We start from the raw sequence: 17870 nt of genomic DNA on the forward strand, positions 1-17870 counted from the left end.
TTGTCAGTTTTAGTCCGTAATGCTGCAGGACTTTAGCGAGCCAGCTCAGGCGTGTCGACGGAGATTTTCGCTGTTATCTTTCTTTTGGTTGGTTTTCTTTACCGAGAAGAAATCAAAAGTCCGCAAGACCACCTTCCCCAATTGATTTTCATCGCAACTGATGTGACAGTCGCTACGTGGTTTTGCATTATTTCGAACGAGAAAAAAAAAAGACTAAGCAGAACGCTTGCGCGTGCAAGTGCAAACATTGGACGAACACCATTCCAACATCGAGTTATGGATCAATTCTCTGTCGCCCCACAATATGTTGGCCTTCCCGGTTAGCTCAGTTGGCACATGCAGCCACTGCCCCAATGAGGCGGTGTCCCGGCTCCGAAGCCCGGATGCATGACGAACTTTTCTTTAACTACGAAGTTTAGAAGGAAACTTTTTAGTTTTCGTTTGTAGCTGTATGAATGGTCGGTTGGTTGGTTTATGAGGGTTTAAAGTCCCGGAGCGACTCAGTCTATGAGGGACGGCGTGGTTAAGGGCTCCGCAAATTTCGACCCCCTGGGGTTGTTTACCGTGCATTGACATCGCACAGCACACGGGCCTCCAGAATTCCGCCTCCATCGAAACGCCACAGCCGCGGCGGGGATCAAACCCTCCTCTTTCGGGTTAGCTGCTGAAGCTGCATATGACTGAGCAGGGGTAGACGCCAATTAGTAATTAGTCCCTTACTGCATTAATAAGTTCCTGCACATCTCTCACTACTACATCGGCTTCAGGAAACGTAATTTTTCACTAAAGATAGCGCAGCGCAGTGTGGTGTAAATCTCAGTTCTTTTTTCAGAAGAGTTAGGGCTTTTGTGTCACGAGGTGAGTCAACAATAACGGTCGCATTAAAAAAATAGGAAAGAAGAATTGTGGTTATGTAGAAAAAGCAGTCCCGTAGTCTGTGAACACGATGTGGAATCAGCATCATACGTCTCCCGCTGTCAGCTTCTTTCTTTGTCATTTTTTGGGCTGTACCCCTCACTTTTGAAGCAATTCTTTTTGACGCTGAACCGCGCGATGCTCCTTTTTTTTTTCATAATTTACAGTATACCTTCGCGTGAGTTTACAGTTAGCGGCAGTAATTTATTTTTGGCCACCCTTGTTAGTCACAACCATTCGTTACTGCTAAGTGAAGCCGTCATTACAACATGGGCATGCAATGTGGCGTTGGCTCGTTTTCTCTCGATCGGCAAAATGTCGCGATGGAGCTGGTTAAATTTCGCGCCATTTGAATGCTGCAAACAATGTGTGCGTTATCGCAGGTTTCCGCAAAAAAAAAGAATAACTCTGCCTCTTTGAGGTGCGCACCCCTCAAATTGTTTTTCGTGGCCCAGTTTTTTTCTTTTTTCACTTGCAGTCGTTTCTCGTTGCTTCCTGACGCTGGTTTTTAATCGATAATATATTTAACTAGCGGCGACCACGAACGAGAGTACAGTACCGATCATTATGCGCGGCATAAAATTGAAAAGAAAATACATTTTTTTTTTTATTTCCTTGGAGGAAGCCTTGCTTAGTCATGCAAAGCAGGCCCACGCTTACTAATTTTGTCACAAAGTCGGGACTCATGCCTTTCGGTGAACTAAGTCCGCAAAAGAGGCTTAATTAGTACGTTGCTTGAAATAACTGAAAGGGGCTTAAAAAATGAAGATAAAGTGTTATAGGCGTAATGGTAAAAGGTGGATCGCAGCGCGCTAAAAATTGCGCTCAAATTTTGATTTGTTGCAATGTTTTTGATATTGTTTGTAGTCCTACGCTGGAGGGTTTAGCCAAGGAACGAGAGATGCCAGACCGTGAAAATGGGCCGCTAGATGATGAGGCAGTTCATATTCTGTAATCGCTGCGTGAGCTGGGACTCATAGTGCGCATGTTGGCTGAGGACTGGGGCCAGGGACTGTAATTCACTCCGGCCTCAGAGGAGACCTAGAGGAGGATATTGAATTTGTGCAGGTATAGCAACGTTAAGAACACAACTCCACCCCAGAGAGTTAATGGGATTGTCCCCTACGTGGACCTGTTATCTCTACTTTTAAATTAGAGCGCCAATTAACCTTTGTCCTTCCAATTGTGACAAGCGAAAACGACTAAGCGGTTGTTCTACGCACAAACTTTGTGACGCGCGCTGGTTTGTTGCACAAGGCATTACAAACTGAGGCTTACCGCGTACACTCGCTGCTTTTCGCCCTGATCTCAGCCGCAGGTAGCATTTAGTTAACATATATTAAGCGTGGCTCACTTTTAACATTAAATTTCCTAGATACTGAAGACGGCAGAAAGAGAGCCTACGCTAGAAACTATAGTACGCTTAATTTTTCGCAGTACTTTAATCAATATCTCAAAGTAATTAGGGGGTATCGATTGTTCTACGGCATGTTTGTTGAAAAGAAACGCGAACAACGGAGCGGGAGTTAAGTAAATATTCTGGGAGAATGACCCGTGCGATCGTAGATATATACACCTGCATAAGAATCCCCGGAGTTAGCAGGAAATTGTCTACAGAGTATAACCGTCATTGACTGCCAAATATTTGCACGCTTCATTCGCGTTCGAATGGCTGAATACACCCCGGTCTTGCTCACCGTTTATTTCTATGGTTCTTGATACGGCGTGTTTATATACACTCAGCTGTATCACTGTTTACTTCCTGGCGAACGCATGCCTCTTCTTTTAAAAGGACTATCTTCTTTTAATCTACACTCTAAGCACGAATACGCCCATATGGGAGTAAAAAGAGAGTCAACTGTTCTCTGAAAGGGAGTGCACTAGAGGGCATTTTTTTTTCCCCTTTTTACTTCTTTCTGTTCAGTGTTATATATTTTCTTAGCAGCATGCGCGCAACCTTCCCTACTTAAACGGTCCATCCCTGTCAAAATTATGTGAAACGCGGACTTCTGAGCTGAACCTGAGATGGAACCGATATTGATACAAAAAGGCGTCAGTGACAATGAAAATTCGAAGTCGGCTTTATGCTTGTACCGAAATGGCATCTTATGTTGAGTTCATCGTCCCGAAGCTGCATATGGGATATGAGAAAGCAGTAGAGATGGGCTTGGGATTAATTTCATCCACCCGGGGTTCTTTAACGCCTGCCGACATAGCACAGCACGTGAACGCTTTGGCATTCGCCTCCATAGAAATCGGCTCCCCGTCTCGTGCTCAGCAGACGACGCAGTAGCCACTGAGGCACCGCAGTGGTTGATGTCGATATGGATGGACATTTAGATATGTTTTTATTTAGATACATTTAGATATGTTAGATATGTAGATATGGACCAAACGCCAGTGTCAACCATTGTACGGCGAGAAGGGGCAACGCTGTGGAAATGCGCGCATGGAGTAATACTCCAGCATGTTGGCCGCTATGTTTCTGCCATCGCGACGCGAACACTGCTGTAGTGTGGAATGAATGAATGAATGAATGAATGAATGAATGAATGAATGAATGAATGAATGAATGAATGAATGAATGAATGAATGAATGAATGAATGAATGAATGAATGAATGAATGAATGAATGAATGAATGAATGAATGAATTGTCGACGCCCATATTCAAGCAGCGAGACTATTCCGCAATACTCATGACAAAACCGACAACGCATATTCGTTACTTAGGGAGACTCAGTGAAAGTAACAAATTAGTGTAACAAAAATACAAAAAAATATTGGCGGACGATCAATGCGATAAATCGGCGTTGGCAGTATCGATTGTACATTTCGCCTAGCTTTTACATTTCCGCTTTTTTAATAAATACCTTCGCACTCCTCCCTCAATTTGTTTTTTCATTGCTCGGTTGCGTGGGTTTCTGTTGGGTGGAGATGGGTGGAATTGGTTAGAGGCTTCGGACACACGAACCACGGCATTTCCGTTGAATGAAGACTATACTGCTAGCGCAGTAAAGGCGACTTGTTGGTCTTACCTCACTAGGCTTCAGCCTCATCTCTATACAGGGTGTTTCACCTAAGACTTTCTGCAATTTTTAAAAATAAGCTATTTGAATTAGATGCGCGCTTTTTCTGGCATAGCATTGTCAGTGGTGTGGTGCAAAATAATGCAGCTAAGATGTGCTAACTAGAAGGCTTGTTAACCAATATTTAATAGTTAACTTTTAAACTATTACAGTTGGGCTCCTTAATTACTGAGAGGCATGTAGCCCACCGTAAGTAATGTCCATATTCGTTTATAGAATTTCGAAAACGCGATTATCCTCGGCGCTGTGGCCCGACAAATTTTGGCTATTTCGACGAGTTAGGTTCACTGGAGAGGTTGCTTTGCCTGCAAGCTTCTCAAACCGCATGTATTTTGGCGCGATGTAGGCGAAATTTGTTCGGCCACAGCGCCGAGGATAATCGCGTTCTCGAAATTCTAAAAACGGATATGGACATTACTTACGGTGGGCTGCATGCCTCTCAATAATTAAGCAGCCCAACGGTAATAGTTTAAAAGTTAACTATTAAATATTGGTTAACAAGCCTGCTAGTTAGCACGTCTTAGCTGAATTATGATGTACTACACCACTGACAATGCTATGCCAGAAAAAGCGCGCATCTAATTCAAATAGCTTATTTTTAAAAATTGCTGAAAGTCTTAGGTGAAACACCCTGTATATGGGCGCACCATGTTCGCCGCATGTGGAATCTGCGTTCTTGTAATTCATTTGAACTTTTCTTTTTAATTAACGGGCAGTTCACGACCCGAAAACGTTACCTGGTTGACTGACGAAAGAAATGTTCGACGCCATTCTGCCAAAAGGTAGGGCTGTGAAAGACTTGCCGCGAATTCCGGTGTACAGCTTGCAGGCTATACATTTAATTTCATCTATGTTATTATTTCCGTATGGGCCCCACGAGATTACCAAGGAGGGGGGACGTGCTGGTTTGCAGTGCCGAACTCCGCTAAAGGCACGCATAAAAATATACATGAGATAAAAACTAACAAAACGTAACTGGCATGAAAATGTCTGTAATCATATCAGAATTCCACAGAGGCTGGTACAACACTACAGAAAAACAAAATAAATAAAAGTTGACGCAAGGCCCGCAGAAGGGATCGAACCCTACATGAGATCAGTTTATATTTTCTCGCGGAATGTTTTATGATCTAGAAATGAAGTGACGTCATTATGCAGCGAACGTATTTAAAAGTTAAAATTTTGGGCTTCATTCACTATCTGTAGATGCGGACTATACAGCTTTTTTTTTTTTCTTCAATATCGCCGAGAACAAAGTGAAGTGCTTAAGGTGATTCGATGTACCGATTGCCGACAATACAGCGGTTCCGGACAACGTACTGAATGCGGAAAGTACAGACCTTTTTTTTTTTTTTTTTTTAGCCAGAATTCCGCTCATTGCACTATACATAGGATTTTACGGTATTTCGAACTTTCTCCTGACCGTTTCTATAATATTTCGCATTACCTTACCGAGTTGCCTTTGTTAAGGACCGTTCGTGGTTTGAATTCAATTTAGTTTTGTTACCCTCGGTAACTTTACAAGCATAGCTAACGTTATAATTACGCTATCATCAATCTAAAAAAAAAAAAAAGTTCCGAGCGCCTTTTTGTACACACCTTTTTTTTATGTTTAGAGCCGTCGATCGAAAGCATTTGCTTTCTTTACTGCACTTTCCTATTAAACTTTCAAGAGCTCTGGATCTCCTCCCTTGTGGTTCTCTGCTGCAAGGTCCGTGATTGTGTTTTTATCATGTCCACGCGTTTTCCCGCACTCACGCTAAGCTAGCAATTAAGATCTGCGTTATCTTCGACAAAGAAGGACATTTGACAAGAGATGCGTTCGTGTAGCGGCCAATGTACAACGGCACAGGTAATTCACCTCGATGAGGCTTTGCATGAAGGGCGTCACACTTGACCGTGAGCCTGCCGATGCACTGTGCAGTGCGAAAGTTTGAATTTGATTGTTGTTAAACACTCGTGCCTGTGACTTTTTGCCCGTTTCACTTTGGCGCAGTGCGAGACATCTAAAATACGTACATGTGTGTCGTTTTTTTTTTTATTTGCGATTTACACGAAGGGCCCACGACACCGCATTATAATGAAAAGCGGGATGGTTGGCTTGCATTAACGTACCTAGCTGTTCGCTATTTTTTTTCGTCGTCATGCTTTTATTCAAGCATGCATTGTGAGATAGGTGAGGCGAGTTGGTTGGTTGCATGAATTGCGTACAATAGGTTTATAATTATTGCGAAAATGTTTAAAGGTAACCTTTCTCCTTGTTAGAGAGAGGTACGCTTAAGGTATTAAAATTCCTAATAAGACGTCACAAGCTTAGAGAAAACTGAAACAAAAAAATGCCATGTAGTCATCAGAAAATTTTCCCTGCTGGTGAAGTCGCACAAAGGGATGACTTACTGTAGCCTAATATTCTTAGACGTAGTGACTGCTACTTGTTGGATATATCCAGCGCGAATTAATAAAAAAATCGAAACGTCCTCGTGAACTTCAAAAAGGCAGAGACGCATTAAGGCAACGAATTATGTTTTAGATTACCACTGCCATCTAAGCTCACTTTGAAGATTCACGAACTATGCAAAAAGGAAAAACGAAGTGAAAGGGCAGAACTTCTGGGCCCTTACCCTTTTCTGTTTATTTATCTCTTTTTTTTACATAGTAGAAAAAAAAAAACGTGGTGCTTCTACATTCCACGCCATACTAACACATATTTGCTTGAAACTTCAGAGCGCGAATCTGAATTTTAAATTACCGAACATTACGCCCTGGTACCGGATTCACGAGCCGGAAACCATTCTCATATATCAGCCTGCGGCGAATGACAGCGGCGACTTGCCAACACGCTGGCACTAGAGGCTACCTAGCTTGCTGCGGACCAAAGCGTTCTTAGGAGCTCGCTTAGAGAGCCATAAACTAAAGGATTGGAAGCCCAGTTTATCTTGTCCATCGAGTGCCATTAATCTTAAAGTGCTTTTATACCTCTGCGGCGACAACATTCGAATGCTTAGACCGTCTTAGCGTAACGAAGATACAATTTTGCAGTCATTCTTTTTTTCATAGCTGGCGCTGCACATTTCGCGTCATACGCAGCGCAGAATCTATATACTGGCAACAAAGTCATGATGATGGTGATGACCATAATTTTTCTCACGTAGTGACGAGTTTAACGTTATAACATTTGCCCTTCACCATTCTCTCAGGTCCAATGCGTATTTGTCTCTGCACTCCAAAGGCGAATACGCTTATTCGGGAGTAATACGGGGGTGAGCTATAGCTGCCCAATTACTGTAACTGCCCAGAAGAAACAGAGGAGTTTCGAAAGAATGGCTATTACCCAGGCGGTTGGAAAGCGATCTGTATTGTACGGCTTTCAAGCGCCCAGCTGTACGTGAAATCTTCAATCTTTGCAGTCGCTTTAACTATTTTGATTTTTTCTACTTTCTTAGGTGTAGCAAATCTTGGAGAGGTGAAAATTCGCAGCCCAGCTTTCTGGGCGCATTCGCAGTTCCCTGAGCGCAACACTGAGGACGATTCATAGTTCTTAGTTTCAAAAATACCTTCTCGAAACTCTTTCTTTTTTTTTTTTTTCGCGTCCTTGAACCACCCGAGAAGAGCAGCGAGTAGCTAGTGCCCCCTCAGATTAATTCTCTTAATGTCCACCTCTATACGCTTGACGTCCGCCCAGTTGTTATCAGCACCCTTTTACGGCACCTGGCACGGTCAGCTTCTCTAGAAGCCGCGAATCATCTTAGCGCTGCATTTATATAACTCATTAAGCTGTTAAACCGGTATAACTCTGACGCAAGGGACGGGGGGTCGTACTCATGGCACCCAACGAGATTATACTATTGTGGCGTCTCGTGAAACCACGCTCACACTGAAACCGTTTGCACCTTTTTCGCCCTGTACGCACTTGTTTAGTTTAGTGTAAGAACAACACTCTCGTTGAAAGCATCGAATGTGGGTTTCCGAGGATTTTATGTGATGGCAGAGCTCTTTTTTTTTTTAACACGTGAGCAACGTTATCGAGTGCTGTGGCGTTTCGAGCTTTTTTCGCAGGTGTGGTCATGCCTGACTGGCCGTGAGATTCGTGCGCTGATTAGTTCCTCGGGTAGTTAATTCGGAAGCCCAGTGCTGTTGGTCGTCATGTCTGGCGTGCATGAAGTGTGGCTAATGCACTGACTGAGGAAAGACCTTGGCAAGTGTAACTTGCATACGAATAAATGTTGTCCGTCTGTGTAGCTTGTCGATCAGCCAGGGTGAAACTTCACGTGCTACTTTTCCCGTTGTTTAATTTCCGCGAAATCCACATTATCTTTTGATACCGCTTGATGTGAGCAATTAGCTTAGATAAAAAAGCGAGGCGATGAGAGACTAGGTATGGTAGTTAATACTAGTGCCTCCCCCCCACCTCCTCCTCCCACCTGAAAATTCCATTGGCCTCTTTATATAAAAAAAAAAATATGCTTGCAGCGGAACAAGAACAAAAAAAAATACAGGGTTTCCGTTGACCCCGCGATTAGCGGATGCTTCCTACAGACTTCTGCTTGCGCCCGTTAATTAACAACACTAGCAAGAATTTTCTATTGTGCAGTTGCGCCCGTGGATCGCTATATGGAACTGAATTTTGCATAGTGTTTATTTACCTCTACGGGAAAACCACTGATGCATCTTAGAAACACACTGAATGCAACTCCATGCAGGTGCTCGTTCGAACCCGTCAGTTAGTCTTGTGCACTACCTTCTTGTGTCACCTACTTTTGCAGCAGCCATAATTTGGGGCTTCTCTCGCGTTGAAGTCGTTTTGTGATTGCGTTTGTACCCTCATCAGACTTGAGAACAATTTCAGTTTCTCAGCGTTAACTAAAATATATCTGTAAAGTCTGGATATTCCCATGAACATCCCCCCTTCCCCCCCCCCCCCTCCCCCCCCAACACACACACACAAATTATAGCCGTAGACCTAACAACTCTTTCTTCATGGCCTTTATCCATGCACTGTTCGACTGATACGTATGCCTTGAGACACATGCAACGTAATATATGACGCATGTTTAGTTAAATATACGTGCGGCAGGTGGCTCAGTGGTTTTGGCGCTGGGGTGCTGACCCGAAAGACGCGGGTTCGATCCCGGCAGCGGTGGTCGAATTCCGATGGAGACGAAATTCTAGAAGCCCGTGTACTGTGCGATGTCAGTGCACGTTAAAGAACCTCAGGTGGTCGACATTTCCAGGGCCCTTCACTACGGTGCCCCTCATAGCCAAAGTCACTTTGGGATGTTAAACCCCTATAACCATAAACCAGATAATCTTATGGGGAATTAAATGCGAGAAACTTGGGTAGTTGTTGACAGCGCGGCGCTTAACACACAAGGACGAGATGCAGAACGGCAGGGACGGGCCCTTGATTAGTTTAGTTTAGTTTAGTTTAGTTTAGTTTAGTTTAGTTTAGTTTAGTTTAGTTTAGTTTAGTTTAGTTTAGTTTAGTTTAGTTTAGTTTAGTTTAGTTTAGTTTAGTTTAGTTTAGTTTAGTTTAGTTTAGTCTGGTCTAGTCCAGTTTAGTTATTTAGCCGCTGGGAGCAGGGAACGCGTTGAGACGAAGTAACTAACTGGAAAGGCTGCTCAGAGCGCTCGATTGCTGCAAAATTCTTGAAGAGAAGATCAAGCAGGAATAAGTACCTACTCTATGACTTCCGATAGCACTTAGTCTGCAGGAATGATTAGTGCTGTTTTCTTATACTGCAAAAAACAAGCACCTTATAACACAGCTGTACATCACAATGTACTATGCGCGGTTGAGCGAGATAAACCCTTTGGAATGCGCAACTTGTAAATTCAGTGCTCAAGAGAATCAACCTATGTTTGATTCGTTAACTAGTTATTTCTTCGTTTATTGGCTTGAAAAGGCCAAAAAAGCGTTTCGAAAGCATTGTTTAGTGTGAGAATGTGGAAGTGTTTGTCGGCTTATCGATGAACACGAGCGCATCACGACATAAAACAAACCAGAGAAGCATCCAATACAGGGTACTTACTGTCCCTAGATCAACATGGGTGTATAAAGCTCCTCACGTCCAAAGTCTTAACTGCAAGCAGTGGAGTATGCTTCAGTTAATGCGCGGATGTGTTGACGCCTGAGAGCTTCATGAATTTATAGGAGGGCGACTTTCGAAATCCTGTCTCGCCTGATCGATCACGGCCTCCCGCGCGAAAGCAGAAAGTCGTGAAAGTAATAAGCAAACTGTGAGCGAGCAGCAATTTCCTCTTCTTCAGCACACATTTCGCAAAAGTGATTTTTTTTTTCTTGCATGTGTCCTACGTGTATACGTTGTCCATTACTTTAGATCCTCGCTTTATTCATACCCAGTCTGAGCAATCTATAACGTCCTTCTATTCTTATGCTTGACGGTTTCATATTTAGTCTAACTGTTCTGCTCGTCATCTTGCAGTGAGCCCTTACTGATCCGACACTGACGCACATTCGAAGGGCGAAGTTATATAACAAGGAACCAACAAGTCACTGTATGCGTATCGTAGGAGGCAATTTGCTTTTGTTTTGTTCTTTTTTTTTTGCTGGTGACTTTTTGAAGTAGACAGACAGGAAGCGGGGCGCACGAGCCAAGAGGTGAGTCAGAATATCGTACACGCTACTGCGCAATTCCTTCGCATCTTCTCGGGGGAGAGAGCGACTGGATAGGCTGCTGTATCGTGGATGGAGGCCGAGAATATCGCTCGCACTTCCATTTCGGTGCGCTGATATCCAATTCCTCGGTTTAATTTCCGGCCACGGCGACTCTGTCCCGCTTGGAGAGAGAACGCGTGCGTATGATCCGTTGTCGTGTACTGAAGTGAAAAGTGTTCCCTTTCGTTGCCTCCTGCTTCCAGGCATGCATTCGTGTACGAAAAGTAGCATGCGCGTTCTCTTTTATCTGCTCATGAAGATAGGGGTATCTTCAGTTTGATTTCAACCCCCCCCCCCCCCCCCCCCCCCCCCCGAAAGAAAAAAAAAGTTCAGCGGTTGTTCTCGTGGGTTTTACTGTCAGCTGTCAAGGCAAGTGATGTTCTGTAAGTAAGTCACAGTCATCTGTTCTGTTTTTAATGGATCAAATGACAATCTAAATTGCCCACGTGACCTTGCGGCTTGAATACGTCATTTCACCTGGAAGACAAGGGCGAGGTCTGGACGACGTCTGGTTAAACAGCTGGCACTGTGAAAAATAAATTTCGTCTTTTCTAAGAGCAGATTGCGAGTAGGAAATGAAACGAAAAGAAGTACAGGATCAAACAGCTCGCACTGTCACTGTGTTTCTGTCGAGTTCGAATAGCCCGAGAGTTCTTCTCATACAAATTTTACTTAGTGTGCGTCTTACGTGTGGTGCTTGCGGGTGCGTTTGCTTCCTGCTACACTGTGCGGACTATAAGATTCGAGGATTGTAGATGCTAAGATTCTGGTGACTATAAGATTCTAGGAAAACGGGTTTTCTGTTGGCTCAGATCATGTCTTATTTCATGAGCATCGGAAAGGATGGATTTATTGGCGAACGGAAGTCTGCAAGGTAACAGGTTTGGTTTGGTTTGGTTTATGGGGTTTAACGTCCCAAAGCGACTAAGGCTATGAGAGACGCCGTAGTGGAGGGCTCCGGAAATTTCGACCACCTGGGTAACAAGGTAACAGGAGTCACCAAAAGAAAAGCTCGTCTTCCATCCGTCCGCAGCCTCATTACATGCTTTCCTACACTGACCTCTCTAAATGAAAAAAATAAAAAAGTCCTACTCCCGGCAAAGTCAGATAAAAGACCAGAAAGGTCATTATACACGAGGATAATAATAAAGGTAAAACACAGGTAGAAAGTATAGTTAGGCCCAACAAACTTGTGTGCCCTTATGCGCCGAGGCTTATTTATTAAATTACTTCGCGCATTTGAATTTCGCTGTAAATATTTGCAATTCAATATGTGTACCGTATCAAACTTCAACAGACACGTATGGCTTTAACAAGCGGAACGTAACCCAAGCCAGTGTGTACCCCCCCCCCCCCCCCCCCCGCCCCTTCCCTCCTGTCTCCCTCTTTTCTCTGCTTACAATACGCATGCGCCAAACACTGTGTTGTGAAAGAACATTGAGTGCCGCAGGCTGTGGGTGCCACGACACACTGAATGGCCTCATATGTGTTTGCGTGCCGACCAAGGTTTTCTATCATCGTGCGAAACACTGTTTTCGCCTCCTTCTGTATGCTCTCATGATTAGACGTTGAACGAAACGTATCTACCTTGTGCGTCGCTTTTAACAGGCCCTAACCACATGGTTTATTAAGAGAAGACGTCGAAGCTTCCCGTATGCAAACTACTTCTTTGTTGGCTGGCCCGGCCTCCATCGCTCTCCTCCTTGCGCATATGTGCGAAGATAAACGAAGAGCTTCCCTCTGTTACCACACAAGCCGAGAGAAGAGCACGTCAGGCAGCTAATCTTGGTAGGTCGACCTCCGCTGATTGTTGTTGTTGTTAACCTCGTACAATGGTGCATGCACAAGCAGGGGGATCGGCCAAGAAGTGGGGTGCACCGAGAGTTTTTGTGATGAATTTTTCCCATGGACAAGAAATAAAGGGTTGCTTGGGAAGTGAAAAGTAAACAGAAAGCAAAAATACCAAAATGAAACGGTAAATGCATAACGCACGCAGGAGATGGACGCTTTGAGATTTGTAGTCGAGGGATAAAAAAATTAATAATAATAACCCTCTACTTTCTCTTCCTTTCCTGCATGGGCTGTCAAAGTCGAAACAGATGACTATAGAGACTGTCCCACACCTTCCTTACAACAAAATTTACAGGGACACCTAATTACCGTATGTGATGGCAATGCGATAGCATTAGAAGCTGTTAATCAATTTACCGGAAGTGACGTCATCTCCACTCTGGGGACACCACTTCCTTCCAGCCAATGGGCGGATTTCATGACCGACGACGTAATTCCCCCCCCCCCCCTCCCCTCCCGATAAGGCTTTCCACTTTTTGGCGTTAACAAGTTGCGCGATATATCGACACTGGCTGATGGCCTGAGCCGAGAATGTAGCCGACACGCGTAGGGCATGCATTCTAAGCACGAATATGCCAATGTGGGAGCAAAGAAGAAGTAAGCTATCCTCTAGTCCACATCCTTCTATAAAAGGGAGTGTGCTAGTGTAGAGGTTACTAATTTTTTGCCCCTTTTTGTTTAGAGCGCCATGGGACAATGGTACCTGAAGGCGGGTAGCTTCAGCCTTTACCTCTTCATTAATTATATTTATCCATCGTCCCATTACATAGACGCGGATCTCTTCACATTGGTGGATTCATGAAATTTTGTTTTTTCCCTTTGCGATGATTCCCAGGAAGTAATTATTAGTCATGATTCGTCAAGTACAACTCATCAGCGCGCGGCGAGTTATTTATAACTTAATTGCTCCTCCCCTGCAGCTTCAGCCACTGGTTTTCGGTTTTAGCAGCCTAACGGTCGACGTGAAGTCAGAAGCAGGTTCCAGATCACGTGAGGACTGCGATACAATCGTTGCTTCTCCGTTTTCATTCATTCCAACTCCTGCGCAGCTTGTCTCAGGAGCCGGAATAACAGCGAGTGAACATAATGCTACCGTGGAGAAGTTAACTTGGTTGATGCGTGCCTACGTACTCCGCAGTAAAACACGACAGAGTATGAAGGCTGACGACTTCGTATTCTCGTTCGCATTTCATTTGTCGTAGCGTGTTACTGCTACCTGGTGCTACCGATCTACTCATATTCCTACCTGGTTGCTTTCCTGCGTGTTGCGTTCTGTCACGGGACGGGGTCACGTGTGGGATCGACTTCATTACTGCTAGGATATAGTGCACTAATACCGCGCGGTGCCCCACCCCTCCTAACCTGCCCTTCCTCTATGCATGTAATCAAAGTGTTTGCTCAGAGGTCTTGAATCCCCAGTCTTTTTTTCTTTGTTCTCTTCTTACTCCTTTTAGTGTGTCTGCACTCTGTTTACCTTTGTGAGCGATAAGAGCGGCGGAATAAAGGCGAGCAAACTAAGAGCACAGGAAGATAGAGAGAGAACTTTAATACAAAGCGTGCGAGAAAGAAGCCGCGTTTCGTAACCGCCATCAAACACACCCGGCGAATACGAGCTCCCCTCTCGACTGCCAAACACTCCATATAACCTGACGCTCTTTTCTGTTCACGGCGCGATAGTTCGTAAATCAAAAGCTTTCGGCGGCTTTACGGCGTATAAAGAGTGCGCGTGAGCGGAAAGCACCGGCCTTGCGAGCAAACGAGAGAAATGGGGAACTGAAAAAGAAAAATAAAATTAAAGAGCGCGAATGCATGATTTGTGTGCGCAGGAAGCTATCGCAGCTGCTTCGCAGCTGACTCGCGGAGGTCCTTTACATAGCCGCCGGGGCGGGAGCCTCACAGTTGAAACTGACTCTCTGGCTTTGAAGGCCGATGTGCGTGTGATGCATCACGCGATGTGCGTGGCTGTACATGAGCTACCGAGCGCTTGTCGACTATTCTGTTTTTTTTTTCTTTCACCTAGGCAGCCTTTTCGAAGAAACACAATGGTAACGAGATGAGTTGTGACTGGCCTGCAATCAGGTGAATGTTTTCAGCGGGGAAAAACTCGCTCTATTTCGAAATACGTAGTTCGGGTGATGCCGATATTTAAAAACAAAAAGCGAACTGAGTTCATTTCAGGAGAGGTTTACCTTGTATGGATGGTCAGCATTGTACTTGGAAACCGTATGCAGATGTAGTGATAGTAAATATTTATAAAATTTTGGTCTCTCTTCAAATTTAATTATCCTGAACAGTCGCCTTACTCTAAATCTTGATGGTTTTACGTATTTTACGTTTTTTTTACTTTTTTGCAGCAATTTCAAAAGTTTCGTTATTATTCCACTGCAGTGGGTTTCAAGCTCTCCGCCTTATGTCATATTGTCTTCTAGACGGCCTCTATGAGTAAGGAAAAAATAAATAATAGAACAAACAAATAAATGCATAGCTTGCGCGAACACAGAGAGCGGCAATGAGGTGCATAGTAGGGGACGTACCTGGGCATATTTAGGCCACCTGAATCCCTTAAACATAAGCTTAGATCGCGCAGAATACAAGTATTTTGCCATTATGCCTTCATTAAAATGCGATCGCAGTGAATTCGTGGTCGAACCCGCGAACTCCACTTCACTCGATTTCAGCTGCACATCGCCGTAGACAGTGCGCCACAAAGCGAAAAATTAGATAGATTTTCGGCTTTTATGCGATATGCTTTTTCCCGTCTCGTAAGTGAGCCGATTACCCGGTTGTACATTTCCCGGGTGTTCAGCGGAAGAGAGGAAGAACCTCAAACCCCATTCGCGAAGTGCTCATCCGCTAAAACATTACGGGGACTTGGTTTCTGAACACAAATGCATGAAATTTCTTGCTCTTATATTTCTCGCACTCTGACCAAACTACCTCATTCGGCCTTATATGTTTCTTTCTCACATTTCGCGCACCTAAGGCTCCTTACGTCTCTGCAGTGCGTCCACGTGACCACCTCGAGTGAAGTATTTTTCTAAGCTTCAGACATTGGTCACTACCCGAAGAAGCGCTGTATGCTACAGGTCTCGTTCGTGCTTTATGCACTGCCGCAGCTCGGCACCACGGAACAATAGTCGTCCGTACAAGTCAGAGGCTTCCCCGTCATGAAGCTGCACGAAGCATCCGTATAGCCTCCATTGTGCCGCACAAGATCCTTAGCGACGACTCCGGGCACAGAAACCTTCACAGCTGCGCAGTCCCGCAGAAAGAGCATGACCGATTGAAATGTTCGCCTCATTCCAGCGGCATTAGAAGAGCTCTGCGCTTTGCATGTGTGGTCTAACTCTGTACTGAAATCCTCTAGCTTACTGTGCTGGAGATGGCTTATTACCACGGTTCTAAACCGACAGATAACGAGAGTTTGAAGCTGATGAGCATGATAGGGCACCTGCTGAGAATGCGTGCTTATGACTATGCAGGACGCGACGGTGGTTGTTGTTGCAGGATAGAGCGATGACTATCGTTTTGCATTAGTGACACTATATACTACGGCATTCGTTGTGCTTTTTTTTTTTCATTCCTGGAAATTCTGGACAAGCGCATTTTTTTCAACGGGAAGTTGTTTTTAAACGCATTTTTTTCGCATATCCCAAGATTCCACTATAACAATCAATATATCCGTAGACCGCTTCTCGGGATGCTTATAATTTTCTGCTATATTTATTGCCAAAAACGCGCCCCATTGGCTTCCTATGCCAGTTTTATGTATACGTGGTGCGGGCGTAGGATAAACTTTATAGGCAATGTATTGCTACGCATGCATCAAGAAGTTAAACCATTCCCATCAACGTATTCGCATCAGTATCTTACAACAGTCCGCAGTTGCCTCACAATCAAAAGTGATGGCCATGAAAGCTGGGCCTGTGTCGTCGATTCGTCCGTATTACGACTTTCTCTCAAGAAGTAGTATAACGCGTTTACAAGGCACGCAAAAGTGGAAGAACAACACAGGCCCACTATACCTCTTGAAACTGAACCGTGCTGCTCGTACGCAAATACGGTTCCCTTGAGAGTCCGATTTCTTCAAGAGTCCCTTCCCACTTTCACCTCCTACAGCGTGGGATGTTACAGCCAAATCGCCCGCTGATCGCCTACTCCGCACAAAGCCTACGAAGTGGCATAGCGTCTAACGTTCGCCCGGGTCTGTTTAAATCCCGTAAGCGGAGGCCGTCCAATAACGTGCCTTTGCATTTATAGGCAGAACGGAAGCTCCAAATGTTTACGATAGAACACTTTCTGCCGTGCATTTCTTTTCTAGATCTCCTGTAAATTTACCTTTTATCTGAAATTTGCGCTGCACACGCGTTTGTTAAGTGAGCCTGAAAACAAACGAAGTCCACTCGATAGAGGCCTGGCTGCGTGAATATACAATAGGCCCTGCCGGGAGGCCCGTCCGCGTGAACCCGTCAAGATGGCCACGAATCTATTTGTTCATACGATGGTGTTGCACTTTATAATGAAAATCTTCCGCGCTGGTGGCGGGCTGCGGTTTGTCATCGTAAAAAAACTTACTGCGTGCTTGTGATTGCATCCGAAGCAGTGAAATAAAACTTTCAGCAACGTCCATTCAAACGTTCAAAAGTATACGAGTTTCAGTGAACATTAACCTGTTATTTCACTCAAAATTTTTCGTTGTTCCTTCTAAAATCTATGTGCTGCTTTCAGCAAAGTCTGCCATTTGTTTGCCCGAACTTAATGTAAACTGAAAGCCTTTCCCACTCAACTGTTTAAAACGCCCTTCAGCTTCCTTTTAGACAGATGAGTTAATTTGCAAGTCATCTGTCCGCCTTCTCGTATCAGCCTCTCGGACTTAAAACACACTCGCACGTTCATTCAGGCAGAGAGCTTCCATGACACGGGCTGGTTCGCGCTGGCACCTTGAATTTCCAGGAGTGATCGGGTTTCCCATCACGATGTCTTGTTTACACGATGTGCCACACCATATCTACATGCCGTGCATATTGGGCTTAATGATGAGGGAGTTTAGGTGACACAGAAGGGTGGGATGCGGGCACACTGTACCTGCTGAGTAGCATCCCTCCGATTCTTGGTCGCCTTACGGTTAGACGAGAAACTTGTTCGGAAGGGAAATCCAGGTGCAATGTTTTCAAATAACTGATAGTACCTTAGTAGTCACGGAACAGGGTAAACGTGTCATCAACCAAGGAAGAACACGTCTGTCTCTTATTGGTTCATAAAATAGCAGACTACGTTAGCGAGTAGCATCACAGCTGCATGCATGCATGCGTGCATGCGTGTGTGTGTGTGTGCGCGCGC

At 44.6% G+C, this 17870-nt stretch overlaps 1 protein-coding gene across 5 annotated transcripts in view; it reads left to right on the forward strand.

The window, feature by feature from the left end:
* LOC149342368 (adenylate cyclase type 5-like) overlaps positions 1–17870 on the forward strand; it is a 236149-nt gene that overhangs the window by 164162 nt on the left and 54117 nt on the right. The gene's annotated exons all lie outside the window — the stretch shown is intronic.

This window comes from Amblyomma mixtum, chromosome 5 (assembly GCF_055824585.1).
Source record: "Amblyomma mixtum isolate Tamu chromosome 5, ASM5582458v1, whole genome shotgun sequence".
Taxonomy (NCBI): Eukaryota; Metazoa; Arthropoda; class Arachnida; order Ixodida; family Ixodidae; genus Amblyomma; species Amblyomma mixtum.